Genomic DNA, 10,780 nt, shown 5'->3' with positions numbered 1-10,780 from the left:
GCCCATCGAATGTGCACCAACCACAATGTCACCCAGGCCGTATCCCCGTAACCCCATGCACTCACCCTAGCTAATTCCCCTGATACTAAGAGGCAATTTACCATGGCCAATGCACCCAACCTGCAATTCTTTGGACTGTGGGAGGAAACCAGGACACCCGAAGGAATGCCACGCAATGTGCAAATTCCACACAGACAGTGACCCAAGCCAGGAATCGAACCCGGATCCCTGGTGCTGTGAGGCAGCGATGCCAACCACTGTGTCACCATGCCACCCACTTGGGAGGAGAAATGTTTAAAACGGCCTTGTGGATTAGGTTGCAACCCACCAGTCCAGGCAGCGGGCGATCGAGGGTGTCATCTGACCTGACTCTCTGCACCTCTACTGCAACTTTATCTGTGGCCGGGTGCCCCTGGAGAGGGAGCATGCGGTGTCCAAGGGCACCGTTAATGCTTTCCATGCCTGCTGGGCACTACAGAGATGGGGCGCATTATTGACCCCTTTAATCACATTTTGAGGATGTTTTAAGTTTCCTTTCCACTTTGTCCTTTGTTTCACGTGGTTCCCCTCCTTTTGGGAGCTGCCCCTTTTGTCCCCTCAGTAATTTGATTTAGTTTATTTGGCTTGCTAAAAAGATTGGTTGAAACCCACCTGATTATTGATTTCCTTGTATTAAGTTATAATTATTTTTTAAAATTAAATTCTGGTGTTTGAAATCCTTAATGATCCCTCCCTAATTTTTCCTCCAGTCAGCCAGACACTCCTTTCTGCACCATTCAGAGTTCTTTGACAAAAGCAAATTACTGCAGATGTTTAGGGTGGTGTAGTGGTACAGTGGTTAGCACTGCTGCCTCACAGCTCAGGGAGCTGGGTTTGATTTTGGCCTTGGGTGACTGTCTGTGTGCAGTATGCATGCTCTTCACATGTCTTCTTGGGTTTCGTCTGGGTGCCCTGGTTTCCTCCCAGAGTCCGAAAATGTGCATGTTAGGTGGACTGACCATGCTAAATTGTCCCTTAGTTTCTGAAGATGTTAGGTCGGATGGATGGCCATGGTGAATGTGCGGGATTGTGGGGATAGGGTGGGAGGGAGGGGCTGGGTAAGACATTCTGTCAGACAATTGGTGCAGACTTGATGGGTTGAATGGCCTCTTCTGCACTGTAGGAATTTGATGATTCTATGCTGCAATCTGAAACAAAGACAGAAAATGCTGTAAAATCTCAGCAGGTTTGACCGCATCTGTGGAGAGAGTCACCTGGAGTTTAAACGTTAGCTCTGTTACAGAGTTCTTTGATTCTGGCCACTCATCTAAGTCCAATGTTGGCAGCCGAAGCCCTAATACTCTAGGATTCCTAATTTTTCCCTCTCTCTTTCAGGCCATCCAGAAAGGCCACCTCTTTAGACCAAGCTTTAGATCAACTTTCCAAATATCTCCTCCTTCAGTTTGGCATCCCTTTGTTTTTATTTGCAAACTATGAAACACCATTGGATATTTTTAGCATTAAGGCTGTTTAAAATTGCAATTTATTGTCACACCATGTTAATTGATGTTGAGGTTTACAGGTTATGAGATAAATTGACAATGATTTTTCACAGTAAGGAATCTTCTATAGTTATGGGGGCAGCCGTTCCACACATAATATTGAGCTGAACCAGGGAGCAGCAGGAGAAACTTGTTATCCCTACCATTATTGTGATTTTTCAATTTAATGAAAAGTGGATGTCCTTTGCCAATTACTGAAGAAAAGCTATGATTTGTACACACATCTGCAGCCTCATAAGATATTTTTGCAAAGTAACTGGAAGAACAAACATAACCATCTCGGCACATTGATTGGTTCTTAATTTAAGGATAGTCACAGAAGTGAAATCCTTCAATCAAGAATACACTTCCTAATTCCCTCTCATGGAGTAAATGCAAATATCTCCTGACTTCAGCCCTGTTCAGCTCTGAAGTCACATGTGTCCTTGTTACCTTCAGGCTCAACTATTCCACTGCACTCCTGACGAGCCTGCCCACCATAGACTTGAGGTTAGTCAAATATTTGCTGCGCATTTTCTTACTTTTGCCAAGTCCTGTTCACCCATCTGCTCACTGATCTACATAGGTTGTAGTTACATTGGGGCGGCACAGTGGTTAGCACTGCTGCCTCACAGCGCTAGGGACCCGGGTTTGATTCCTGTCTTGGCTCACTGTCTTTTAGGAATCTGCACCTTCTCCCCCCATGTTCATGGGTTTCCTCCGGGTAGTCCGCTTTCGTCCCATAGTCCAAAAGACATGCTGGTTAGGTGCATTTGCCATGCTACATTCTCCCTCAGTGTACCCAAACAGGTGCCGGAGTGTGGCAACTGGAGGATTTTCACAGTAACCTCACTATAGTGTTAATGTAAGCCTACCTATGACACTAATAAATAAGCTTTAAACTTAAAGCATTTCCTTGATTTTAAAGTTTTCTTCATTATTTTCAATCCTTCCATGGCCTCTTCTCTCCCAATGTCTGTAACTTCCTGCAGCCCATACCCCTCTGAAATATACATATATGTATGAACGTATGTATAAATTAGGAACAGGAATATGCCACACGCCACCCCCAACTCCCCCCCGCCCATTCCCCTGTGCATGCTCCATCAGTCAATAAGAAGATAGTTGATCTGAATGTAACTTCAATCCCACATTTCTGCCTACCTCTGATAACCTTTTCACCCCCTAGTTAAACAAATATCTATCTAGTTAAGCTTAAAATATTCAAAGATTCTTTATTTTAAACAGTGACTTCTAATTCTAGATTTTCCAATAAGAGGAAATATCCTCCCCACATCCACCCTTAAAGTCACCTCTTACTCTCCTAAACTTTAATAGATACAAACCTAACCTCTCCATCTTTTCCTCATAAGCCAATTCCTGGTATTGGTCCAATAAGCCTTCCCTGAATTTCTTTTAATGCATTTACATCTTTCCTTAAATCATGAGATCTCACACTACTGTGGTCTCACCAATGCTCTGTACAACTGAAGCATAACCTCCATACGTTTGTAATCAATTCCCCACACATTAAATGATAACATTCTATTAGCTTTCCTAATCATTTGCTATAACTGCATACTCTTCTTTTGTGATTCACGCACTAAGACTAGAATCATGCACTAGATTTCTCTGCACCTCGGAGCTCTGCAATCTCGCCATTTAGACAATAAGCTTGTTTTGCACTGCACTAATTTTGGTCCCTTGAACATCCCCAATTTTAATTGGTTTCACCCTCAGTTGTCTAGGTCCCAACTCTGGCATTCTCTCCCCAAGCCGCTTCCCTTTTCTATCTCACTTTCCCTTTTAAGACATTCTTGAAAAACTGCCGATTTGACCAAGCTTTTGGTCATTTGCTCAACTATCTCCTTACAGCAATGTGGTTGACTGTCAACAGTCTTCTGAACAAGGACAACTAGGGATGGGCAATAAATACAGGCCAGCCAGTGATGCCCATATGCCAAACAAGGTTTTTTTTATCAAATCTTGCTTCATAAAGCTCTCGGGAAGTTTTCTATTATTAAAGGCTCTATATGTGCAATTTGTTCTTGTTTCAAACTGTTTTTATTCTCGAGAATGGGACCAAAATGCAAAGGCAGCCCACTTTGTGAGAGAATCCTGTTATGGGGAGATCCCCTCAAAGGTGACTATTGAAATAAGAATGACTACACACACGTTTATGATGTGGATTATCACACATAAGAAATGCAGAGAGCAGCAACCACCATTCACCTTGCTTCTGTGTACCTCACCAAAGTACTTGACACCATGAGCAGCATGGGTCTCTATCAGATACTAGAGGAAAATCAACTGAGCTCCCAAGCTTTGCAGTTTCATATAGCCCTTCTTGATAACATGCATGGCACCATATACTTGGTCTACTCTCGCTCTAACAACTTTGAGATTCAGAATCAGTTGAACATGGCTATTTTTTCTCTCTACTCCTGACCCATGTTTTCTCTGCTGTCGTGAAAGGATCAGACTTCAGCCTATCAAGATAGAAAGCAAAGACAAAAGTGCAGCAGATCAGAGAACTTCAGTATGTTGATGATGTTGCACTAGTCACCCAGACAAGATCAGTTCCAAAGGTGCATAAGAACATAAGAACATAAGAAATAGGAGCAGGAGTAGGCCATCTAGCCCTTCGAGCCTGCCCCGCCATTCAATAAGATCATGGCTGATCTGTCGTGGCTCAGTTCCACTTTCCCGCCCTCTCCCCATAACCCTTAATCCCCTCTCTTATCAAGAACCCATCAACCCGCTTCTTAAAAATATTTAGCGAGGCAGCCTCCACCACTTCAACGGGCAGAGAATTCCAGAGATTCACCACCCTTTGAGTGAAGAAGTTCCTCCTCAACTCCGTTCTAAACCGCACCCCCTTTATCTTGAGGCTGTGCCCCCTAGTCCTACTGTCTTTTTTGAGCGGGAAGAGTCTCTCCACCTCTATCCTATCCATCCCATTCATCATCTTATACGTCTCAATGAGATCTCCCCTCATTCTTCTAAACTCTAACGAGTACAAGCCTAGTTTATTCAGCCTCTCCTCATAGCTCAACCTCCTCAACTCTGGAATCAGCCTAGTAAACCTCCTCTGCACTCCCTCCAAGGCCAAAATATCCTTGCGCAGGTGCGGCGCCCAAAACTGCACACAGTACTCCAGCTGCGGCCTCACCAATGCCCTATACAGCTGCAGCAAGACCTCCCTACTTTTATATTCAATCCCCCTTGCTATGAAGGCCAGCATCCCATTCGCCTTCCTGACCACCTGCTGCACCTGCAAGCTGGGTTTTTGCGACTCATGCACAAGGACCCCGAGGTCCCTCTGCACCGTCGCCTGCTACAGTTTTTCGCCACGTAAGTAATAATCCTTCCTACCATTCTTCCTACCAAAGTGGACCACCTCACACTTGCCAACATTAAATTCCATTTGCCATTTCCTGGCCCATTCGCCCAGCCTATCTAGATCCTTCTGCAGACTCTCCACACCCTCCGCACAATTTGCCTTTCCCCCAATCTTGGTGTCATCAGCAAATTTCGACACCATACACTCGGTTCCCTCCTCCAGATCATCTATATAAATGGTAAATAGCTGAGGCCCCAGCACCGACCCCTGGGGCACCCCACTAGTCACCAACCGCCAATCCGAATAGCACCCATTGACCCCCACTCTCTGCCTCCTATTTGACAACCAATCCTCTATCCACGCTAACACCCTACCCCCAACTCCACGTCCCCTGACCTTCTGCAATAACCTCTTGTGAGGTACCTTGTCAAACGCCTTCTGAAAATCCAGAAAGACCACATCCACCGGCTCTCCTCTATCCACTGCCCTAGACACATCCTCATAGAACTCCAGTAAATTTGTCAGACATGGATCACCTGTCTCATGCTCTGTTATATTCTCCTTCACCATCACTGTCAAGAAAACATATGGAGATGCTGGCGTCGGACTGGGATAGACACAATAAAAAGTCTCACAACACCAACTTAAAATCCAACAGATTTATTTGGAATCACGAGCTTTCAGAGCGCTGCTTCTTCATCAGGTGAGTGGAGAGGTAAGTTCTCTACCTCTCCACTTACCCAATGAAGGAACAGCACTCTGAAAGCTCGTGATTGTGAGACTTCTCACCAAGAAAACAATAGTAATGGGATAGGGTGTTGCTGTCTCCACCAGTGATCAGAGTCAACAACACAACACTGGACACAGTATGCATTTCTGCTACCTTTGATCCACAGTGAAAGACAATGTGCCTCTTGACAAAGAGGTCTGCACACACATTGGAAAGGCAGCCACCGACTAGGACCCATGGACCAAACTGACCATAGGGCCAAGATGCTGAACTACAAGGCCTGTATCCTCTGCACATTGCTATGGCAGCAGAGCCCAGATAACTTGCAGCTACAGAAAGATTCAATAACATTCATCTTCGGCCTCCATAATTTGTGCTCGGCACCAAATGGAAAGACAAAATCACCAATAAAGCTGTCCGTTTAGGACAAATATGCCAAGAATGCGAAAGCTAATCAAGCAAAGAAGGTGCATAAAATGGAAGATAGCTGCAACCTGAAGGGTATGTTTTATGGTGAAGCAGCCTATGCTAAGAGATCAGGAGGACACCAAATGCTCTGATTCAACAATGCTATCAAAAGAGACATAAAAGCCTATAACATCTATCACAACATGTGAGAAAGCGTTGCTAATGATCAGTGTAAATGGGATTGCAGCCATGGCCAGGATTAAGCCACCATGAAATAGTTTCCAAACTCCAGCCCTACTAACAACACATCAGTAGAGATCATCCTGCATTACCCTCAATTGATAATGTGTGCAGCAGACTTCTTTTCAGAATTGATTTGTTTAGCCATCAAAATAAGTATAGCAGATGATCTCAAGTTCTGAAACTGCTTTCTCGCCATCTCTCACAGATGGAAAGATGCCAAAAGTTACTTCCCAAAGCACAACTTTGCAGTAATATATTGGTAGCCATATTAGCCTCCAAAACAATGAAAGATTTTTTTTCTCACTGAACTTTGAATGCAGTTAAGTTGAAACAGAGATACATGTTAATTCAATATTTAGCACTTAGTGTTAATGCAGTGTTATTAAAGCCAGCAAACAATGTGCAATGGCTGTATATTAAATTTGGTCCCACAGCTGTTCTGTTACTGGTGTCACAATTCAGGTCTGAAACTCCAAAATGTTTTACAAAGTCTGCCTGGATCATTGGTTTTGCAATTTAAATTTGCTGCAGTAAGCATGAGATGTTTCACTTCAGGTATGATTCTGCTGACTCACTAGGAAGCTTTTATCAAACAAAATTTATTTAAGAATACAGTTAACATGTATGGAAAGAAAATTAGCAATAACTTTTACCAATTGCAAACAACAAAAAAAACCATAATATTGTATAAATCTTAATAGCTAAACACCACTCCAGCCAAATAAATCCCATAAACAAAACCTTTGATACAGGTTTAGCACAGAAGATACAAATACTTATGAGATGCTGGAACTTAGCTCTTTGGTTGGATGCTGCAGTTCTCTTAATACACACACAGACAAGCTTGAAGTCAGAGCAACATCCCAAAACACCAAGGAAGAGAGAGAGACTCTAGGTACTAACTAGCAAACCACTGACAGCAGAATTTTCACTCCAGGAAGGCCAGAATCTGCTTCCAGGTAGCCAGCAGAATTTACAATCCAGGGAGAGAGAGAAGACCTGCCTGCCGCTTGACAACCAGGAGAGCTTCTGACTCTAAATCCCAAACTGAAACTGAATCCTTGAGTTCTTCAGGAGAGGAACCAACGGACTTTGATTCATCAATCAATCTTTCCCCCTCACAATGCAAAAGGCAGTAAAATTCCAGGCACTGCATGAAGCCCAGAGTAAAAATAAACCAAATGCAATTTAAACCATTGAAGCAGCAACAAAAGGATTGCTAAGCAGGCTGCTAGTGCCATAGTGACAAAAACTGCTTCCAATCTGCAGAGAACATGATTTTTTTTTAAAAAATTCTTAAAGGAACACTAGTGTCATACTGGAATAGGATTGACATTGCTGCATGGAAATTCTACACAGACTATTCACAATTTAAAATTAATTTCCATTATTACATATATTCAGAGTTGCACCATTAAAATTTAGTCCATGTCTCTCTGAATAAAGAAATATTCAACTCGTTGTCAATATAATTTGGAAACCAAACATATAACTCACTAGTATGTAATAAATGGAAGGCAGATAACATGAACTGCAATTTGCGGGGAGATGCTATAAGGTAGATAACATAACATAACCTTAATCAACAATCATGAATGTAAAATCTAAAGAAACCATCATAAAATGAGCAATTGCAAGTTATCCTAAGCCCACCACATTGAGAACATTTCCAATGTGAATGAAAACGATGTATTAATTTTCCTAAATGCCTATGATTTGCCTTAGAATAAAGAATCTCACTGTGCATTGTTGCAAGAATATTAAATGCTTGCCATGTTACATATTGAACTGATAGAGAAAATAGCAACCTTAAAAAAATGTCTTCTAAGCCCTTAGTAACTGCTGTTGCGAAGCTCTATGGACTTCTCTGTGCATCTTGACATAGATCCAAGTTGCATTTTACATACTTTTCTAATTAAAAAAAAAGATCTACATGACCACAGAAAAAAGACCGATTTAAGATGTTTTAAAAAAACTTTAATTTTTCAGGATGTCTTAAAGTGCCTTATAACCAATGAATAACTTTTGAAATTGAGTCATTGGATTTCTAAACAAGTAAAATGCAATCACATTTCTTAGATCTTTTTTTATAATGAAGGAACATGAACTTTTTGTACATGGAAAGTCATTTATTTTAAATGGTATGTTTATAGCTTTGATGCTTGGCTAACGACATTTAACTTATGCACTGATGATGTTAAAACAGTAAACACATTTTCAAAGATAAATTCTCCTTGACTTGGGTTAATTAGAACACATGGAGACCTAGTTAAAACAAAACAATTGTTGCAATGTTGTTGTTTTTAAATAGCTTGGAATGACAAGAATGTTTAAAATATCATAGAGGGAACATGAATGTGTGGAGGAAAGCTTTGGCACATACATTTTATCACTGCTGAAATTAGCCCATGTTGCTTTCCAGGCAGTTGAAGTGGAAGTTTTATTTATTGAATTTAATGATGATATTGAATTGATAAAGGAAAAATGAAAAAGCCACTCAGGTATTTATAGACTTTGTAATTGTTATACTGCTTCAGATTAACTACACAGCAAGGGGAAAAAAAATCACTCACAATTCATCACTCTTGATGTTATTTGAAGTTGTCCCATTTTACTGGCCAACTTTAGTTTGTGAAAATTAGGGATGCATAAATGAGTAGTTAATTGAAGTAATGTGACAGACCATGCACAAGTTTTGCATTCCTGCTAGTATTTGTGAACAGTCTAATTAAAACCCCTCAAAATCAAGAAATAGAAACGGGAAAGGATAATAATTATTTTGTCTCACAGATGCTTTTCTATCCTGAGAATTATCTGGGCAATCTGATGATCCTAATATATTTTCCATTTTAGAATTGAAAAATGTGAGTGTTTTAGAAAGAACCTCCCCGTAGTTATAATGGACATTCCAACATGTTATTTGCTGAACAAGAACTGATTATAGCAGGAGGCAGAGTCAAATATTTTCAGTGACTCAAAGTCCCTGATCCACCATAAAACATAATGCAAACCTCTTGGGATGAAAGGGTTGTCCTACAAGGAGGGATGAAGTAGAGTGGGCTTACATTCTCTAGAGGTTAGAAGAATGAGAGGTGATCTCATTCAAATGGATAAAATTCTTCAGCAGACTTGACATGGTCGCTGCTAAGAGGCCATTTCCCCTTGGCTGGAGAATCTCGAACGAGGGGTCATAGTCTCAGGATAAGGGGTCAGCTATTTAGACCCGAGATGGCTTTATAAACAGAGGCACAGAGAGTGCAAATGTAAGGAAGTTATGCTAAATACTTATAAATCACTGCTTCTGTCCCAGCTAGAACATTGTGCCCAATTCCATGAACCACACTTTAGGAAAGATGTCAAGGCCTTGAAAGGGGTACAGAGGAGCTTTATTAGAAAGGTTACCAAGGATGCATGACTTCAAGTTGTGGAGAAATTGGAGTAGTCAGTTGTTCTCTTTAGAGCAGAGAGGTTAAAGAAAGATGTAATAGAGTTGTTCAAAGTCACAAAGGGCTTTGATGGAGTAAATAAAGAGAAACTGTTTCCAGTGTCAGAGATGTCAGTGAGCAGAAGACAGATTTAAAGTAGTTGACAAAAGAAGCACTAGCAAGAGGAGGATTTTTATATTCAGTGAGAAGTTAAGAGTTGGAAGGTGACAGAAACAGATTCAATAATTTTCAAAAGGGGACTGGATAAATACATAAAGGGCAAAATGTGGCAAGGCACTGGTGAAGTGGAATGGGGCTTATTGGATAGCTTTTTCAAACAGTTTGCCCAGACTTGGTGGGACAAATAGCCTCCTTCTGTGCTGTACCTCTCTGTGCACAAAATCTCATGAATGGAGTAACAGTTCCATGAACAATGGCTGCCATTTTACACAAGGCCGGAATAGCCTTTTCAAAAAGCTGCAATAATCATGTCACAAAACTCTAAGCTGTTTATGCAGCCAAGAAAATAATGATCATCTTGCATAGAGCTTTGCTGATCACTTAATTAAAAAAGGAATGGCTGTTTTGAAATGGACCAGAACAGGTCTGCTACATACATACAAAATACAAACATACAAATTAGGGGCAGGAATAAATCACTCAGCCCCTCAAATCTGCTCCCTCATTCTATAAGAGCATGGTGGATCGGGTTTTAACCTGAACTCCATATTCCCGCCTCCTCCCTATTATCTTTCATCCCCTTGTTAATCAAGAATCTATCTACTTTTGCCTTAGAAATATTTAAGGTCTCTGCTTCAATTGCCTTTTCAGGAAGTGAGTTCCAAAGACTCATGACTCTGAGAGAAAAAAAATCTCCTCATCTCTGTCTTAAATGGGTGACCTCTTACTTTCAAAGAGTGACCTCCAGTTCTTGATTGTCCCATAAGAGGAATCATCCTCTCCACATCCACTTTGTTGAGACCTTCATGTTTCAATCAAGTTTCATCTTACTCCTCTAAACTGCTTAGAATCATCAAATCTCTCCAGTACAGTAAGAGGTCATTTGGCCCATCTTGAAGGTATTTGTTAAGAATTGTAGTTAAAGATTTGA

This window comes from Carcharhinus amblyrhynchos, chromosome 17 (assembly GCF_965287045.1).
Source record: "Carcharhinus amblyrhynchos chromosome 17, sCarAmb.v2.hapA, whole genome shotgun sequence".
NCBI classification, from domain to species: Eukaryota; Metazoa; Chordata; class Chondrichthyes; order Carcharhiniformes; family Carcharhinidae; genus Carcharhinus; species Carcharhinus amblyrhynchos.
Note: the sequence above shows the minus strand (reverse complement) of the source record.